Here is an 18,006-nt window from a genome sequence, read left to right on the forward strand (position 1 = left end):
CGTTCGTTACGGCGGAGAAAAGAAATCATGTAGGCAATCAACAAATTTCAATCTACAAACCCTGCAGGTTTGCAAATCTTTGGACAAAGTTGCAGGAGTTGAATATCTTGTAGCTGTCGTAGCAGATGAATGTGACCAATAGTTTGTACCCTATTTCTGTCTCTAAAAAAGGGTGTCGGAATTAGACGAGGGATGTCGATATTAGACCAGCTTACGGTAAGGCTTATTTAATTTTCTGTTTATTTTAATAAACGTGAAGGGATGAGATTCTTTGATCTTTTTGTGAATAAATGAGTGTATACAGACCCCCATCTTTAAAAGGGCAATTTGCCACCACATAACACAGTTTGTTATTGTTTTTCTAAAACTCAATTACTTTAAAAGGGTGCATACAGGAATTTCCAATCGAGATAAAAAATATCGCGTGACCTTTGATGGGAAAAAAGTAAAAACAAACTTATGAGAACTGATGAGTTGGGTTTCCAATTTGGCATCCAAATTTGGCTACTTATTTGGGTACCTAAAGGAATTTCACTGCAGCTGGAACCCCTATTTTCCAGGATTAGAAAAAGCTATACCTGTTATCTTTTTTCTTTAAAGAATCAACAAGCTATCAACATCGATAAATTAAACACATTTCCTCAGAAACTTTCAAAATTATCTGCCATTATGACGGATAATGTTAGATCGGATGGCCAAAAGTCACCTTATTTATTTTCTCATTCGCGCATCGCTAAAAGTCACCCTGGAAGACGGGGGTTCGGTTATCATCAGTTAGGGTCAGGGTTGGAGCTTGAGAGTCACAATAAAGGACCAAAGGTCCTCATAGGGGCACTCGTACCCTGTGACTTAACTTAGGATCCCAAAGGGATTCTTGTAGGGGCCCCGGTAGGGTTGGGAGTTTCATTTATATAAAGAGATTTGTCCTTTCGATATAAGTTCTTTCAAATTGCGGAATCTGGCATGCGACGATGGCCCAGTGGATAGAGTGGCTTCCGGAACCGAAGGTCTTTATTTGGAGAGGGTTCGAACCCCATACGGTGCGATGATTTGATTGGACAAAATACGATTGAACAAAACAATCAAAGTTCTTTGACAGAACAAAACTTAGAAAACTTAGATAGTTAGAAAATAAAAAACAAAGTCACAGACAGTCAGAAAAGAGAAAAATAGGATAAGAAATAGGAAATAAAAAAAGGTGACTTTTGGTCATCCGATATAACATCTACCCATTATGACTTTCCTGAATCCGTTCCGAAATTAACCAATTGGGTTGTGTATCGGAATTCCTATGGGAGTTCTTTTCCGAGATTTATAAAACAGCTAAGTCGGCAAAAAAACTTTTTCCAGGGGTTTGAGGAAAAAACAGAACTTAAATTTGCGCTCAAAAATACTTAAATAAATAAGGTAATAATATTCAAAAATCTCTCAGAAAATAAATACTTACAGAACAACATTGTTTATCATTTGGAATACCCCGTATTTGGACCATTCTGTTGTGGGCGCAAAATAGGGCAGAAAATAAGTAGCACTATTTGCCCGTGCGAGAACGCGAGCTAAATTCATTTTTTTCTCATGCGCTCAAGGGGAAAAGGAAAGTGATCAATATTCTTTGAAGGAAAAACGTCAGAAACAAACCCAAAGACTAAAAGATGTATTTCGTTGTTGAGAATCAATCCTGTAAAGATGAAAAAATTTCTGATATGCGCTTTTATACTGCTTTTCTCGGAATGCTGAACAACTCTAATTTCGATCTTCCATAAGGCGCACCTGAAAAAAATTTATTTCGTCGTACATCATCATTAGGGTTAGTTTGTTTGTTTGAAAAACTTTTGTGAATCAGTTTTTGAGGCGTGTGATTTATCGCACGTGATATTTTATATTCTACTGTAAAATTCACGCCTAGAAATCACTTGGTATAAAGGTTTTATCCTGATCATTGTTATAGAAATGAAATTTTATTCATCTCAAACTAAACCCTGCATTGTTTTTGTTAATTCTTGCTTGCAACTCAACTTTTAAGAATGTTTTTTTTTAATATACAACTTGGTTTTTATAAAAGAATCACGCTGATTTGTGAGTAAAATAAATAGAAACATTCACAAAGTGGGGACTTTTCAGTAAGTAAACAGCTTTGTTTTTATAAAAGGAATCATGCTGACTTGTGAGTAAAATAAAAAGAAACATTCATAAAGTGAGGATTTAAAAAATTGGGGAAATGTTTCTCTCACTCTACTTTTTTCTCAAAAAACTTCCCTTCGTAATCACAGTTTGGAGCCTTTAGCAATACACCTTTCCCAGGTTTATTTCGACTTTTTGAAAAACACTATTCCAAAACACTGTTCTACTTGCATTTAATTTAGAAAGATTCTACTACAAAATACAAAATCAACAAATAAAGAATTATGTCAAAAGCTCTTCCGGTTCTTGATATATTTCAATTTTAAAGTCCCATGGAAACAGTATAGAAATGAGGCCCGGTAGGATAAAATATCTTTTAAGAGAGGTTTGACCGTAAAAACAAAGGAATTAAAAAAGCCATAAATAAGGAACAGAAAAAGCTTTTGATCTCAAATTTTCAGAATGACTTTGTATCACCAAAAGCTTCAAAAGTATCAAGTTCTCGTTTCAAACTGGAGAGGTTGAAAAAATCAATAAACTTGGGAAAGGTGTATTGAAGATAAATATTGAAAAAGAGTGTCCAGCTCTTAGAGATATTGTAACACAATTGAACATATAAACTATGAAAATTAAGTACTTGAATAATCGTACGCCTAGACCACTATAGACCACTAAATTTAGACGTGCGATGATCACACGTGAATTTTTCTTATGCTGAAGCCTGTAGCGGTGTCAAGTTACTACAGATTTAAGGTAAAAAAGACCATCATTTTAACTTCTACGAGTGCTTTAAAAAATCGAGTTTTGGGATCGAAATTTATCAATGAATAATGCGTAGCAAACATCCAAAGAGTGCACAATACAGTTGTAGTGCTTCATAAATATGTATTTTCCAAAAATCAAAATGTTAAAAACATAACTAAAAGTTTCATGCACTTGCGTACAATCATCAGATGTGACTAAAAACAGTGTTGAAAAGAAATTTATGTACAAGAAAAAAATTCTGATTCATTAAAAAGTGATTAAAACATGTGATGGGTAATTATTAAAAGATCGTTAAAAGATAAAAAAGACAAAGGTAGTAAAACTGTAAAATTCTCAAGGGTCTGGTGGGACATCTTTGAAGTTTTTTAATAAATACTTTGCCGCATGACGACACGTAGAAATTAATTCAGATCGTTTATTTAATAGTTTTTCCTTTGACGAAATAATGTGGTACTTTTCCGTAAGGCATAGGTCACATGATTTGCTTCCATTTTTGTATGGTTGGGCGTGGTCGATAACTTTCCACTTCAGAATTGGTTCGATGTTCTTATTCTGTAGAGACCATACATATTTTGAGAGCTCCGTGGAATTTGACTTGTCTTCGTGACGAAAAGTGTGTTTGTGTTGGTACCATCTTGTTTTGAACGTGTTTTCCGTCAAACCGATATACTGAACCCCTTCGTCATTATCTGATTTTTTGACCGTACATTGGTAAATCAATTTGCTCTTTTGACAGTTACCGTCAAGTGGGCATGATGCTTTTTTGCGGCAATTACACATTTTTTCTTGAAGAGGTTGTGGTTTTACTGAAAGCACTTTCTTGTTGTGGCCGGTTATGATTCTTGCGACGTTAGGTAGACAACTATAACTCACTTTCACATTATTGCGATTGAACAATTTATGTAGTCGATGGTGTTTTGGAAAGTTTTTGTCGAGTATTTTGAGAAATCGCTTTGCTTTGCTAACCATATGATATTTCTCCGTCTTTGTCGTTTAGGTCGTTCGGCTTTTTTGTTGAATTTGATTTTCGACTTGTAACCACTGTTGCTCAAAGCATCATTGTAGAAGGGTGCAGCACGTTTGAAGATTTTTTCGTTCGACGATATGGTGCTGATACGATCTGCGATCATTTCAGGTATCCGTTTTATAATGTTTGGTAATTTACCGAGATGATGGTTTAGGCGTTTTTGAAAGCATCAGTGGCCCGCAAGCAGACCGCATCCGGAAAGAAATGATTGAAATGTTTCAGAAAGAATTTGATCTTAAAATAACAATCACAACAAAACTTAAAATCGTCAACTTCCTAGATCTCACCCTAAACCTCAATAAGGGCACATACGAACCTTACTCAAAGCCAAACAGTCAACCAGTATATGTTCACGTCAACTCAAACCACCCACCAAACATTATAAAACGGATACCTGAAATGATCGCAGATCGTATCAGCACCATATCGTCGAACGAAAAAATCTTCAAACGTGCTGCACCCTTCTACAATGATGCTTTGAGCAACAGTGGTTACAAGTCGAAAATCAAATTCAACAAAAAAGCCGAACGACCTAAACGACAAAGACGGAGAAATATCATATGGTTCAACCCTCCCTACAGCCTTAACGTTTGAACGGGCATAGCAAAGCGATTTCTCAAAATACTCGACAAAAACTTTCCAAAACACCATCGACTACATAAATTGTTCAATCGCAATAATGTGAAAGTGAGTTATAGTTGTCTACCTAACGTCGCAAGAATCATAACCGGCCACAACAAGAAAGTGCTTTCAGTAAAACCACAACCTCTTCAAGAAAAAATGTGTAATTGCCGCAAAAAAGCATCATGCCCACTTGACGGTAACTGTCAAAAGAGCAATTGATTTACCAATGTACGGTCAAAAAATCAGATAATGACGAAGGGGTTCAGTATATCGGTTTGACGGAAAACACGTTCAAAACAAGATGGTACCAACACAAACACACTTTTCGTCACGAAGACAAGTCAAATTCCACGGAGCTCTCAAAATATGTATGGTCTCTACAGAATAAGAACATCGAACCAATTCTGAAGTGGAAAGTTATCGACCACGCCCAACCATACAAAAATGGAAGCAAATCATGTGACCTATGCCTTACGGAAAAGTACCACATTATTTCGTCAAAGGAAAAACTATTAAATAAACGATCTGAATTAATTTCTACGTGTCGTCATGCGGCAAAGTATTTATTAAAAAACTTCAAAGAGGTCCCACCAGACCCTTGAGAATTTTACAGTTTTACTACCTTTGTCTTTTTTATCTTTTAACGATCTTTTAATAATTACCCATCACATGTTTTAATCACTTTTTAATGAATCAGAATTTTTTTCTTGTACATAAATTTCTTTTCAACACTGTTTTTAGTCACATCTGATGATTGTACGCAAGTGCATGAAACTTTTAGTTATGTTTTTAACATTTTGATTTTTGGAAAATACATATGGATCGAAATTTAGCGAGAAAAAAATTATTTTGCGGCCGACCAGGTGAGTGTTTTTTTCGTCACCCGTTGGACCGGAAACAAATTTTTTTTCGAGTTTGCCTAAGGTAAAGAGGTTGCAAGATTTGGGTTAGCGAGGCAAAAATCGCTAAAAAGCTGGTAAAATCGTAATCCTCTAAAATCGAAGTTCCAGCTTCACTGAATTTGCACACCGGAACAGAAAGCTGAAAATTGCTGTCAAAGCCTGATTTTAAGCAGCTAAATTGTTAGAGAAAAAAATAAACAGTCAAGATCAGTGCAAAAAAACGACTGGATATTCACGCGCCAAGTTCTTATGACGTATTTATAGAGGTTTAGAATTTGAACAAATTGATTAGGCACTTTAAAAAGTTAGTTAGAACTCTAATATTTGAATCTTCAAGCGCAATATAAGTATATAAAAATCTTCCGGCTTGATACTGGCAAAACTATTGGCATCTTGCTAGACTTTAGTTGAGTCCGGCAATCCATCAGCATCATCCATCAAATACAGCCGGCAATAAGGCCAGTAGACAGTTTGCTGGCAACATTTGTGTAAATTCTATTCTTAGAAAAGGATTTGGTTCAATGGAAGGCTTTTGCTGGCAATCTACTGGTAACAAAGAAAAATAGCCGCGATTTGCCGGCAATAAAGAAAATTTGTTTACAGTTTTTACAAGCACTTTTACCAACCTACAGGCTAGCTCTAAAACTCTAAAACAGCATTTAATAACATAAAAACCAGAATATGATTCTGCAATGGTAATCAAAACGTGTACTTACAAATATCAATATGTCAGATCTAACAAAATTAATAACGGCAATGTCATCATTGACAATAAAACAAACGATTTTCTGTCAAGAGCCTTGTAAACATTTCAACAACTTCCATCGAAATTGAGTCGAGAACGCTTGCAAAACGCTCGCAGAATGCTCGCGAACGCCAGCGCGGGTAAAAAACTATAATCTGTCAATCATTAAAAGGAAAAATAACCAGTATTTTTTACTGCTCTATTCATATACTGACTTTGAAAGATCTTCTATATGTGGCTTTTTTTTTTGCAAACTTAAAAAAAAACAGATTTTTGTCCTGCTTTTTCAGGACTTTATAGCTTAAGTGCTTGCGTGCAGCATAGGGTACAAAGTCCAATTATGCGTTTCCCGTAATTTTTGTATGAACAGTTAGGTCTATACTGCCCTATGACTGCCATCCAGCAATTTCTAATTCTCCATTCGGTGTCCGGTCATTTTAAATGAATACAAAAGTTTAAAAAAGGGCGTGCTATCAGTTAAAGTTATCGTGACATGTTATGACAGAAAGTATGATTGATAAACATTTGCAACACTATCTTTCATTTCGCGACACTATCTTTCATTTCTCGACACTATCTTTCATTTCGCGACACTATCTTTCATTTCGTGACACTATCTTTCATTTCATGACACCATCTTTCATTTCAGGACATTATCTTTCATTTCGCGACACTATCTTTCATTTTGCGGCACTATCTTTCATTTCGCGGCACTATCTTTCATTTCGGGGCACTATCTTTCATTTCTTGCGACATTATTTTCCCAAAAAAACATTATCTTAAATTGAAACAATACTATCTTTTTTACAGGATACAATTGTAAAAATTGTCCTAAGTTAGACGGTAAGATGGCAAAAACTGACTTAGGGGAAAATTTTGCCCTGTCCTTCTGTAGCGACTCCAGAAGTCATGCAACTTTCATTGACGTCAAACCAAATGTTTCATTTTTCCGTGAACTTTGAACCCTTGGAACTTTGTTTCTATGTATGCTAAAGCGTTCCGGTTTTTACTAAATGAAAGCCCGTGATCTTAGCTTTCCAGCGGTATATAACACTGTGGACACGGGCTAGACGGCAAATTGGTAAAATGCCGAACGTTTTGCAACATTTTGAAAATTGTTTGCCGACGAGAGAAAAAAAAATTGAAATTATCGAAGAACAAATGTGTCTGGAAACGGAGGAAAATGTATTTGGAGGCTGAAACTTTGTATGTTTATCAGAAAAAGGGTGAGGAATTCAAAAATCACAATCGCTAACTCTAGTTCTTTCATGATCATGTAGTTTTTTTAACTTTTTTGCTTCTTTAACATGGGAATGTCCCAAAAAAAAGTTTTTATTTTTGCCGAAATGGATTTTCTTTTCATTTGGGGTTTCTCCTTTCAGAAAAACTTATTCTTTACTCATAAGTTTTTGTTCCTCCATTTCCAAAGGCCCCTTGAAAATGGGTCCTACCACCTTTTTTGACTCATTTCAACCTTTTCCAAGCTATTTTCTTCAAAAACAAAAATAAAACAATACAATGTCTTCTTTTTTCAAAAAAAGATATATCTTTCGTTATTTTGATAAATATACTAAATATTTTACAAATATTTTTATATAATAATATTTTAACACCATCAAAGAATTCCTCCCTCCAAATTTGAGGTCTCTAGCTACACTAGAAAAAGAGATATGCAAAATTTAAGAAGCATGACTGGAAAATTTCTTTTTTTTCTTTTTTGACACATTTTTCGAATTTTTCCAAGCATTTATTTACGCGCGCAGCGCGTCTCCTTTGGTATAATGTGCGCGCGGTCGACTAAGTTTCTATATATCGCTCAACCACTTTCAAAATTCAAAGTTCGTGTATGACTACATGACATCAATTTTCGTATCAATTTTTAAATCCTCAGATCACTCCGATCGCAAGTGAAGGATCCTCAGTGCTTTATATTCTAAATGATGAGATTGCTCCAAAACGAAAATCTTCCAACCGCCGGACCTTATTAGGACCCCCCATCGTTTATTAATTTGTAAAAATATTTTCAGCTGACAGAAGGAAGGAAGGCTCCTTATTTTGCTCTATAAAGCATGATTTTAGCTTATTTTTGGGTTTTTAGAATTAAAATTTCAAACTCCTCCAACAATTAGCCCTCCCCTAAGAACCTAATAAGAGTAAGATACAGTTTGTTTGTTGGTTCTTGGTTTTAACCATAGACATTACTGTGGTTTAATTGTGAAGACAAAATTTCAGGGTAAAGAGTTTCATATTCAAGTTAAAATCTTCATACAGTACTCAACAACAACAGACAGGCCTGTCTTAGAAAAATCAAATCAAAAACAGTCGAAAAGATGACTTTCGGAGTAGGGAAGTGTCAAAGACAAAGGGAAAGGGGGAAAACGCAACAAAAATATTTTCAGATGAACTTTTAATTTGGAGTTCTTCCATAAAATACACTAAAATCAAATCTGATGAACTAAGAAATTTATAAAACTACTTGACATGATCCAAATATTTTCAGCTTTTGGTATTGTCCGTGTGAAGCCAAACAGTTTTTCATCACTGCCATACAAAAAATTTGAGATTCTTGAATGTTTGCCAATATGCGAGATTTCTGATAACACAATAAGGGAAATGTAACTGAATGTTATGTCTTGTATTTAAAAACCATATGACGAGCGATATTTATAAAAGCTCTCTCCCAATTCTCTTGTTTGCGACAAAGGTACGTCCTTGACTTTTTAAGAATCTCAACAATCATTACGGCTTGACGATAATCAAGAAATTATTCACATTGTTTTACTGTTTCAAAAATGTTGTCTTTTTTAACCATTTTACAACCAAAGCATACGTTTCAATCATGGAACTCCTTTCCTCTGCTTTCCTTTTCCATGCATATCGAAACAAAAACATAGAAAAAGACTCAGTGCTTTCAATCTGATTACTCCAATGATGAAGGGTGGTTTCTTCTCCTGTCTTCTCTATCGAAATAATACTGTACATCATCTGCATTTTCAATTATCAATCTAGAAACTTTCAAATACATCTCTGAAAAATCTGCAACATCCCTCACTGCGAAACAAAACTTCTGGGATCGAAAAATGCTTCTCTATTTTGTCATAGTCAGTCAAATGATGCAAACAATAAAATCGAATATTTTCGTTCGAATCTATAACGTTCGATTTAGATTTTCGAATAGAAACATTCGAAACTACAAGGCGGAAGTAAAAGGGCGCTATCAGTAAAGCATAAAAAAGCTGATAATACGAAGGGAACGAGGTTGGTAAAAGGGCTGCTCGCTCTCTCAGCGAGAGGTTCGAAAAATTGACTCTTCGTTCGTGGGACTCTCTTTTGAAAAAAAGTGACCTGAATGGGACTGAAATGAGTTTTTGCGGCATTTACCTGGGACTCGTGAACGTGAAAAAAGGTACCCTCGCTCCCTGGGGCCGTGCAATATACTCGATTTTCGGGATTTTTTTAAATTTTTAGAATTTAGGTATTTTGAAATTTCTTTTTAAATTCCCTTTGGCCAATGTGTTTTTCAGATATTTTGGACTTTATAGATCCTTTACTTTTATTCCCCCGACATATTTACCCAGAAAAGGCACTCTAGTTTTGTCTAACAGATTTCCCGCAAAAAGAATATCCAATTAAAAAGCTGTTGTTTTCACCTTTCACTAGTGCTTCTCAAGACTCTACACTCTAAATATTTGCGAGGTTAACTAGCAAATCGGCATAATCACGAAAACGGCCGAAAAATGTAACAGTTTCAACCAATAAAATAACGTATTTGCGCGCGCAGCGCGTATCTCGTTTGGTAAAATGTGCGCGCGATATAGTAAATTGGTCCCTATATGGCTAAACTTTTTTGAAAATTCAGTGTTCGTGTATGACTACATGACACCAAAATCTCGTGTTTCCTCAGATCGCTCCGTTTTCGCACTAAATCCTCATATTGCTGCAAGAGAACTCCTATGATTGGTTTGTTTTCCCCGTTTTCCCGCGCGTTTGTTTATTTAAACCGGTTGCTATTAACTACATTCCTACATTCTCTTCTTGCCAGCTTACTGTGGGTGTGGATTGGAATGACATTGATTATTTGAATCATCCTGGCAAGAATATTGTTGTTATTTAATACTGTTGGTCTTCATCATAAAATTTCTTCTGCAGGTTCAACAACAAAGAGAGTTACACTTTCTACATGATGATTAAACACTGCTGTTGCCAGACTTGTACCTATAGCCTAGGGAAGTGTACAACAACCTGACAACTGTTGCTCTTTTGCAATTTTTCTTTGGTTTTTATGCTTAAAGAAAAGAGTTGAATTGGATCATGACTTTTGTGTGATTGTCACAAGAAATGGTTGATGATGAAGTCTCTTATTATTCCTTTCTGGATTCGATGTTTCGTTTTCCATTCTGTTGGTTTGGATTCAGAACTTTTTTTGATATTGACAGTCTGACAGTGTTTCTTTTTTTTTAGGCAAAAGATGGTTAGACTTATCCACAAATACTCCTAAAAAAGAAACACTGTCAGACTGTCAGTATCAAAAAAAGTTTGAACTTTCTTTGTGGTGGTTTGTTTGGAGGTAAAAAAATATGAACCTGGAGCAAAATTGACTGATTGATGATTGAATTTTACTTTATGCTTCTTCTACAACAATAATGGCACTCATCTGGTAAGTGAAACCTCTTTGTGAGGGAAATTCAATAGCGGCCAATTTCCAATTTTTGAAGCGCTGATAACCCGAACGTACATCACGCTCACAGGACATGACCAACGAAGAACGTTAACTTCTGAAAAAGTTAGCTAACCCCATTGAATATGGATGCAGACAATTGGAAATCACCGCACAAACACCAAAATTTTATTGCAAACTATGAACTTTCCCTTCGCATGCGTTTAAAATGTGGAAAACTTTTGTGGTGAACTATGAACTTTTCCTTCTTTGCATGCGTAGGAAAACTTTTGTCGTGAACTATTAACTTTTTGCATGCGTTTAAAATGGGGAAAAGTTTTGTTGTGAACTAATAACTTTTCGCATGCGTTTAAAATGGGGAAAACTTTTGTCGTGATCGAACTATGAACTTTTCCTTCGCATGCGTTTAAAATGGGGAAAACTTTTGTCGCAAACTATGAACTTTTCCTTTGCATGTATTTAAAATGGGGAAAACTTTTGTCGTGATCGAACTATGAACTTTTCCTTCGCATACGTTTAAAATGGGGAAAACTTTTGTCATGAATTTGGTGATTTCTTTCAACGTGCGTTTAAAACTTGGAAAACTTTTGTCGTGAATTATGACCTATTCTTTGCATGCGTTTAAAATAAGGTTTACTGTAATACTTTTGTCATGAATTTTCCTTTTTGGCATTACGTGAGAAATGGAAATGACACAAATATCATTCATCAATAAAGAGGAAAAGTCTGGTGCTTTAAAATGTCACAAATTTTTTAGATTTTGACCTTCTGATCCTAGATTTTCAGAGATTTAATTTTATTATATACTGACTTGCTGACCAGGAATGGCCCATATTCTTCAGAAGGCCTTCCTGTATTTGTCGAGCCCTATTTAAAAAAAAATTATATTTTGGAAATAGACCTTTTATTTGCTATTTACGATTTCATATTAAATAATTAAAAACTCTAACATTAAAACATTAACTCACCAATGTATAATTAGTTAAAGTGGATTTTAAATATTATCATAAGTCTGCTTGAGTTTTTTATTCATTCAGACATGACATTGCGAATAGCAAAAGGTCTGTACTAAACTTTTCTTCCTTTTTTCAGCATTTTTACACATGATAGTATGCAAAAAATTCATCTCTCATACACATGATAGTATGCAAAAAATTCATCTCTCAGAAATTTTGACATTTTCCTTGGTTTATTTTAAAACTTTCTCCATTTTGTAAAGTAAAGGTGTAAGGTGAAGCATGACGCTACAGATCAAATCTGTGTTTTGACTGGACTCACCAACCTTTATGATTATAAAGGTACAGTCTGTTTATTGCGACAACTCTTTTTAAGAGAGTGTTTAGTGTTTTCATCTTACTTTAGTATACAGCGTTTGTTTGTCATTCAATTTTTTGTTTGCAACTTGCAAATTGAGGAGGTTCTGGGTCGCTTCGCAACTTAAATTTGTGACATTTACGGCTTGTTTTTGTCACTCTCGCCTCTCGCATGTCTTTGCTATGCAAACAGAGTGGAGGGACGGAAGAGTTCTGAAACGCGCGCAACCCCTTTTATATTGATTTCACTAGCCTTAAATTTTTCGCCGATCGTTGTGATTATCCTGGATTACCTCAATATTATTTGCAACGCAAACAGAGTGGAGGAACGTACTTTAGCGTTCTGGAGCGCGCGTAACCCCTTTTTCTAAACATTGATTTCCTAACCTTTTTTTGACATTTTTAGTCAAATTTTTGACACTATAATTTGAATGTCTTTACAACCACTAATCCTCTGGAGGCCTATGACCCCTCATTTTCTTTCTTTTTCAAAGCTCTACAAGATAGGATAGATTTTGAAAAAAAAAATTAAAACTTGAAAAATCTTCTAGAGTTGCTACCTTCTCTTCTGTCCACCCTATCATCTATTAAAAAATTACTCCACATACCTACTTTGTGGTTTACGAGGTATACCTTGACCTTCAAATCCCAACAGCACCTCCCCATGAGTGTGACAAGCAAAGGTTTGATGGTAAAAAGATGAAGAGGACTGAGAACCTGCTTACGGATGAACAGTCACCGGATGCACATGCTCACACCACAACGGAATACCCACCACAACACCACAATGAATTTTCGTGTGCTGAGAACATGAAATCAAAACAAACGCACGAAATTTCTGCTAGTCTAGTAGCCGAGCGGCTTTATTCTAATTCTATTGATTATGGTGGCTAAGTTGTATCCAAGATTCAGAACTCTTTCGTTTTTTCTGGCACGTACCCCACCGCACCACCTTCTACTTCTGGGCTTATATCTACTCCTAACTTATAGCCTGTCTTTGGTCTTGGCTGTTCAAAAGGTAAACTCTTTTTTTTGCACTATTCAGAAACATTCACATGATGAGACTTTGGAAAATTGACTTTGGCCCCTCCAGAAAGATTTTCCCACAACGCAACTGCTTGCAAAGCATCTAAGGCTCCAAACGACCCTGCCTATGCCCCGGACAGTCCGGGGTTTTTTTTATGCGTGCCCGGGGTCCGTATTATTTGTTTTTGAGAGACTACCCCGGACGCCCCAGACAGCCCGCGCGGTCGCTTTTTATAGAATCGCTGACCGCGCGGGCTTTTTTCTAATTCATTGAAATATTCTTCCGTGGACAAACGCCGTCTTCCAAAAGATCTTGTAATGTCCTGATTTTGGCGCTTCGTGTGTGAGGCCTGTATTTGAACCTTAATCTCAAGCGTGGTTTGTTCAGCAATCAAATTCTAAAATGTCCGGGGGTTTAAAGTGTGCTCGGCGATATAAGTCCGGGGTAAATTTATGGCGCAAAAATTGGAGCCCCGGACGTAGGTCCGGGGAAAAAGTTATTTTTTTCAGACCCCAGACATTTGCCCCGGACTGTCCGGGGCATAGGCAGGGTCTTCACTCACTTCACATCACATCACATTGAAAAGGTTTGAGTGAAGAGTAAAATAGAAGAACATCAAAGCAAGATAGAATGCACATAGAATAACAAATAACAATTCTATTAACCTGATTTATATTCTATATCTTTTATGATTCTTCTTTGTCTCCAGTCCAGGATTTTCAAAGATTTTTTTTCTTAAATTGTCAAAACAGTCGGGTTTAAACTTAAAATAGTTTGAGCTCGGAATATTACAACTACGTAATATTCAGGTGAGTTGCATAGATTACATTACATTATTAGCATAGTACAAAGACAGTTTCGAGATATAATCAGGCTCAACCCGAATGAGCAGCTCTTCCCAGTAAGCATTACGTCACTCGGTTACGTAATCTAAAGATTTTCCGAGCAGATCCTGAGATATTAGCGAGGTTAAGGGCTCTGACCATAGTGAATTTTTGCATACATTTTCTGTTAGACAAACTATTCCTGAATCTGAAAATTCAAAAATTGCATTGAAAAAATTTGATGAAGAAGAAAATGAAGACTTTTGCGAGGAAGAGTATTTCAACTTTGAAGAGCTTAGTTTCGGCGAAGAAAAACATTTTGAAAAAATTTTCACAGTAAATTAAATGGTGTATCTTTTACCGAACAATAAACATTTTTGCGGAAAATTTTTGTAAATGCTTCTTTGTCTCAAAATCTTCAAAATAGTGGTTTTTCATCAATTTTTTATCTGGATTTTGCTTAAAAAACAGACACATCTTTTTAGAAAAATTTTCCGCAAAATTTAAAATAGTTCAATTCTTTGCGGACAGTTTGAAAAAAGTTCGAAACAAAAAGGTTAATTACCCATTAAAACTTAGCACTTTTTATAAAAGAAGGTGATGCAACATATTATTAACGTCTTTTTAAAGTTCATAACGTCATTTTTGCAATTTTAAGTTCTGCGTAATGCACATGCTCAGCTGAGACATGAAACCCGTGTATTAAGTTCTTAATTACTCTTAAGGGGTTTGACTAAAAAGCAATTTATAAAGACAATTCTTTGTTAAACATAACTTTTATGTTCAGATACTAAAATCAATTTTCTGACTATGGTCAGAGCCCTTAAGTAAATCGGCAAAATCACGACGACGTGCGTATTTTTCTGCGAAGGAAACGGTAAGGTTTTAATTTTTTTACATATCCTGACCAACTGAGGTAGGCGCTGTGGTATAGTGGTCATTGACCTTGGTTGCTGCACAGGCGACTGAGGTTCGACTCCGATTCACAGCGGTACACTTGGCAAGTGAATGAACCTTCGCCAGGGTCAACCCATGCCATGTGAGGGAAATTGGGTAGGTCAGTCCAAGGTGCTGACGGGGCGCTATTATTCAAAGCGGCTATAGTTGCGAAATAGGCCTCAAAGCCTCCTGTAACTTGCTGCAACTCTCAACCAAATAGAAATAGAAATGAGGACGAGAGCAAATCACCACTTTTACCAAATCGCGCTTCAGTCACTTTACCGTCCTCTAAAGCACGAACATATAAACTCGCTACTGTACATGCTGCGCCCACGTATGATTGTGTTGCGGGTTGTGCTAGACTAGCAAAGCGTCTTTCTTCCCTTGGACAAAGGAAGGCGGGGAATAGTGCTTATAGTTCGTTCTGATCCTCTTATAGGGAAAAGAGTGAAGTATATCTATAGAGATCTTAGACTAGAGTCTACTTCTGGCTGAACTTTGCTTTTTGATAATTTTTTATGACGCTGAGTCCAGTGAAGTAGACTAGGAGCATTTGGCGAGGTCGCCATTTTGAAAAAAAAATGTTGAAAACCCAAATAACAATAAAACTACTTGGAGTTTAAAGATATAATCAAAAATCAGAAACAAACACTATTAACAGATTTGTAATCCCTTATTCTCAAATAAAAACATTACTTCATACTGTTTTTACCTTCCAAAAACAACTAAAATCTGGCGGACTATTTTACAGTCCGCCTAGGCAAAAGCATATGACCATATACTACCGGGCCACTTAATCGCGCCTTCCAGTCTATAAAAAAGCCTCAAGTGGACCCCGGGCTATAGAGATCTGCGATTCAAACTAGGTCACTCTTCTCTCAGCCTCAGAGCTTCGAATATAGCGAATAACCGACTGCAATAGACTTCTTTCCATAGATTACGTTACAACATGGAATTATTATAGACACTGGAAAAACAATGAGCTGAATTCTTGCCAATTTCTGATGTACCAGCCTTGTCCGCAGTAATGACATTATTGTTCACCCTCCTTCCACTATTAAACAATTTTTCGTAGCATTTTGATTGCATTTCTCATCAAAATACACTTATCCAATTCCCAAATGAGACTTTAAGTTCTCCTCCGAGATTCAAACTCATCTAGTTAATTACTAATTATACCTCGTTATTTGATTTTGAGAAAGATGCAAAAACATACATACATACATACATACATACATACATAACTTCATCCCTCTCAGCGAGAGGGTGAAGCTACGACAAATTTTTTCCAAGCTTCTCTGTCTTTCATGATGTTGATCGCTTCTTTCTTTGTTAAACCAGTATCCTCAAGTATGACACTTTTCAAGGTAGTGAAAGGTCTTCCAGTCTTTCTCTTCGAGTCGGGTGACCACATCAATAGCTGCGAGGCGGGCTCTTCTCGACGTGTTACGTGACCGGCGAGAGCAAGTCGACGTTTTCGTATTGTTGCAGAGATTGGAGGAATGTTTCCATAAAGGACTTTGTTAGACATACGTGTCGTTGTCGTTCTCAGCATTTTTGTGTATTTTCCGTCAAGGGATTTTGCAAGGGTCTTTGTCATGGTCCAAGAACAGATCCATAGAGCAATATTGATTCGGCTGTTTGTCTGAAAGCCTTTATTTTTGTTTTCTATTTAACTGGAGACTTCCATACTTTAGTCAGGGCGTTTACTGCGCCCCAAGCTTTTCCAATCCGTACATTCATGTCGTTAGCAGTATTTGCCAGACCACCCAGGTAGGTAAAATCATCGACTTTTTCAATGATACTATCGTTTGAAGTTTTTAAATAAAAAGGGGAAGAATCATTCGAGTTCACAAGCATATACTTTGTTTTCTTTGGATTCAGATAAAGACCAACCCGCTGGCAATCAGTTTCAACGCGGTGTAGGAGATCTTGTGCCTTTTTGATAGTTCAATCTTCGATCAATGCGATGTCGTCAGCGAAGTCTAAATCACTAAGAAGTAGTGGAGGATGTCTTCTGCTTCTCCTACGTTTCAAAACTATTCCGTCTGTATCAAGGATCGCAGATCTCATAGCGTAGTCTAGACAAATGATGAATAAAAAGGGTGCCAATGGATCACCTTGCAAAACTCCAGTCACGATTTTAAAAGGATCTGAGTCGCCATCAGGGGTGGAAACGTAACATGATGTATCTCTGTAAGAAGTCCTTATTGCGTTGACAGTTTCAAGTGGTATACCATAGGCCTCTAATATAGAGAACATCTTGTCTCTTATGATCGAGTCAAAAGCCTTTTTGAAATCGATGAATACAAGGACAGCTTCTTGTTTGTGATTTTTTAGCTCTTCTATAAGTCTACGAAGGGCGAGTAGATGGGACCGAAGTTGATCGTTTTCGAAACCCGTTTTGGTTAGGTCTCAAAACTTTGTCAATGGCCGGTCTTATACGATTTAGAATAAGACGATTAAAAATCTTTGATGCTGTCTGTGCAAGAGAGATACCGCGATAATTGTCGGGTTTAGATAAATCACCTTTTTTACAGGAATCAGTTTAAGAAGTCCCATTCAGTTGGTCCTGTCACCATGGTAAGCAGAATTGCAAAACTGTAAAGGATTTGATTGAGATCTCAATTTTCCAGAATTCAACAGGAAGGCAGTCTGATCCTGGGCCTTTTCCATTTTTCATTGTTTTTTTATTGCTTTTGTTAGCTCGTTAATATCAAAGTCACCTTTTCCGTATATCTTTCAATTCTTCAAAACTCTCACGATTTCGACGTTCTCTGTCACATCGGGAGTGTTGTTTAAAAGTTTTTGGAAATGATTTTTCCAGATTTTGGGTCTATCTTCTCCGGAAATGAAATTTTGAGAGGTGGATTCTTTCCAGACAACTCTTTTACGAGATTCCAAGCATTTACTGTCAGTAAAGACGACTTACTTTCGAATAATTTGAGCGTGTCGTTGATTCTTTTCTCTTCAAGATCATCGTGAGTTGTTTTAATATTTTGTTGTTTGGCTTGGATGCTTTGGACTGGTGCAGTAATCGA

This window comes from Clytia hemisphaerica, unplaced genomic scaffold (assembly GCF_902728285.1).
Source record: "Clytia hemisphaerica strain Z4C2 unplaced genomic scaffold, Clytia hemisphaerica genome assembly, whole genome shotgun sequence".
Taxonomy (NCBI): domain Eukaryota; kingdom Metazoa; phylum Cnidaria; class Hydrozoa; order Leptothecata; family Clytiidae; genus Clytia; species Clytia hemisphaerica.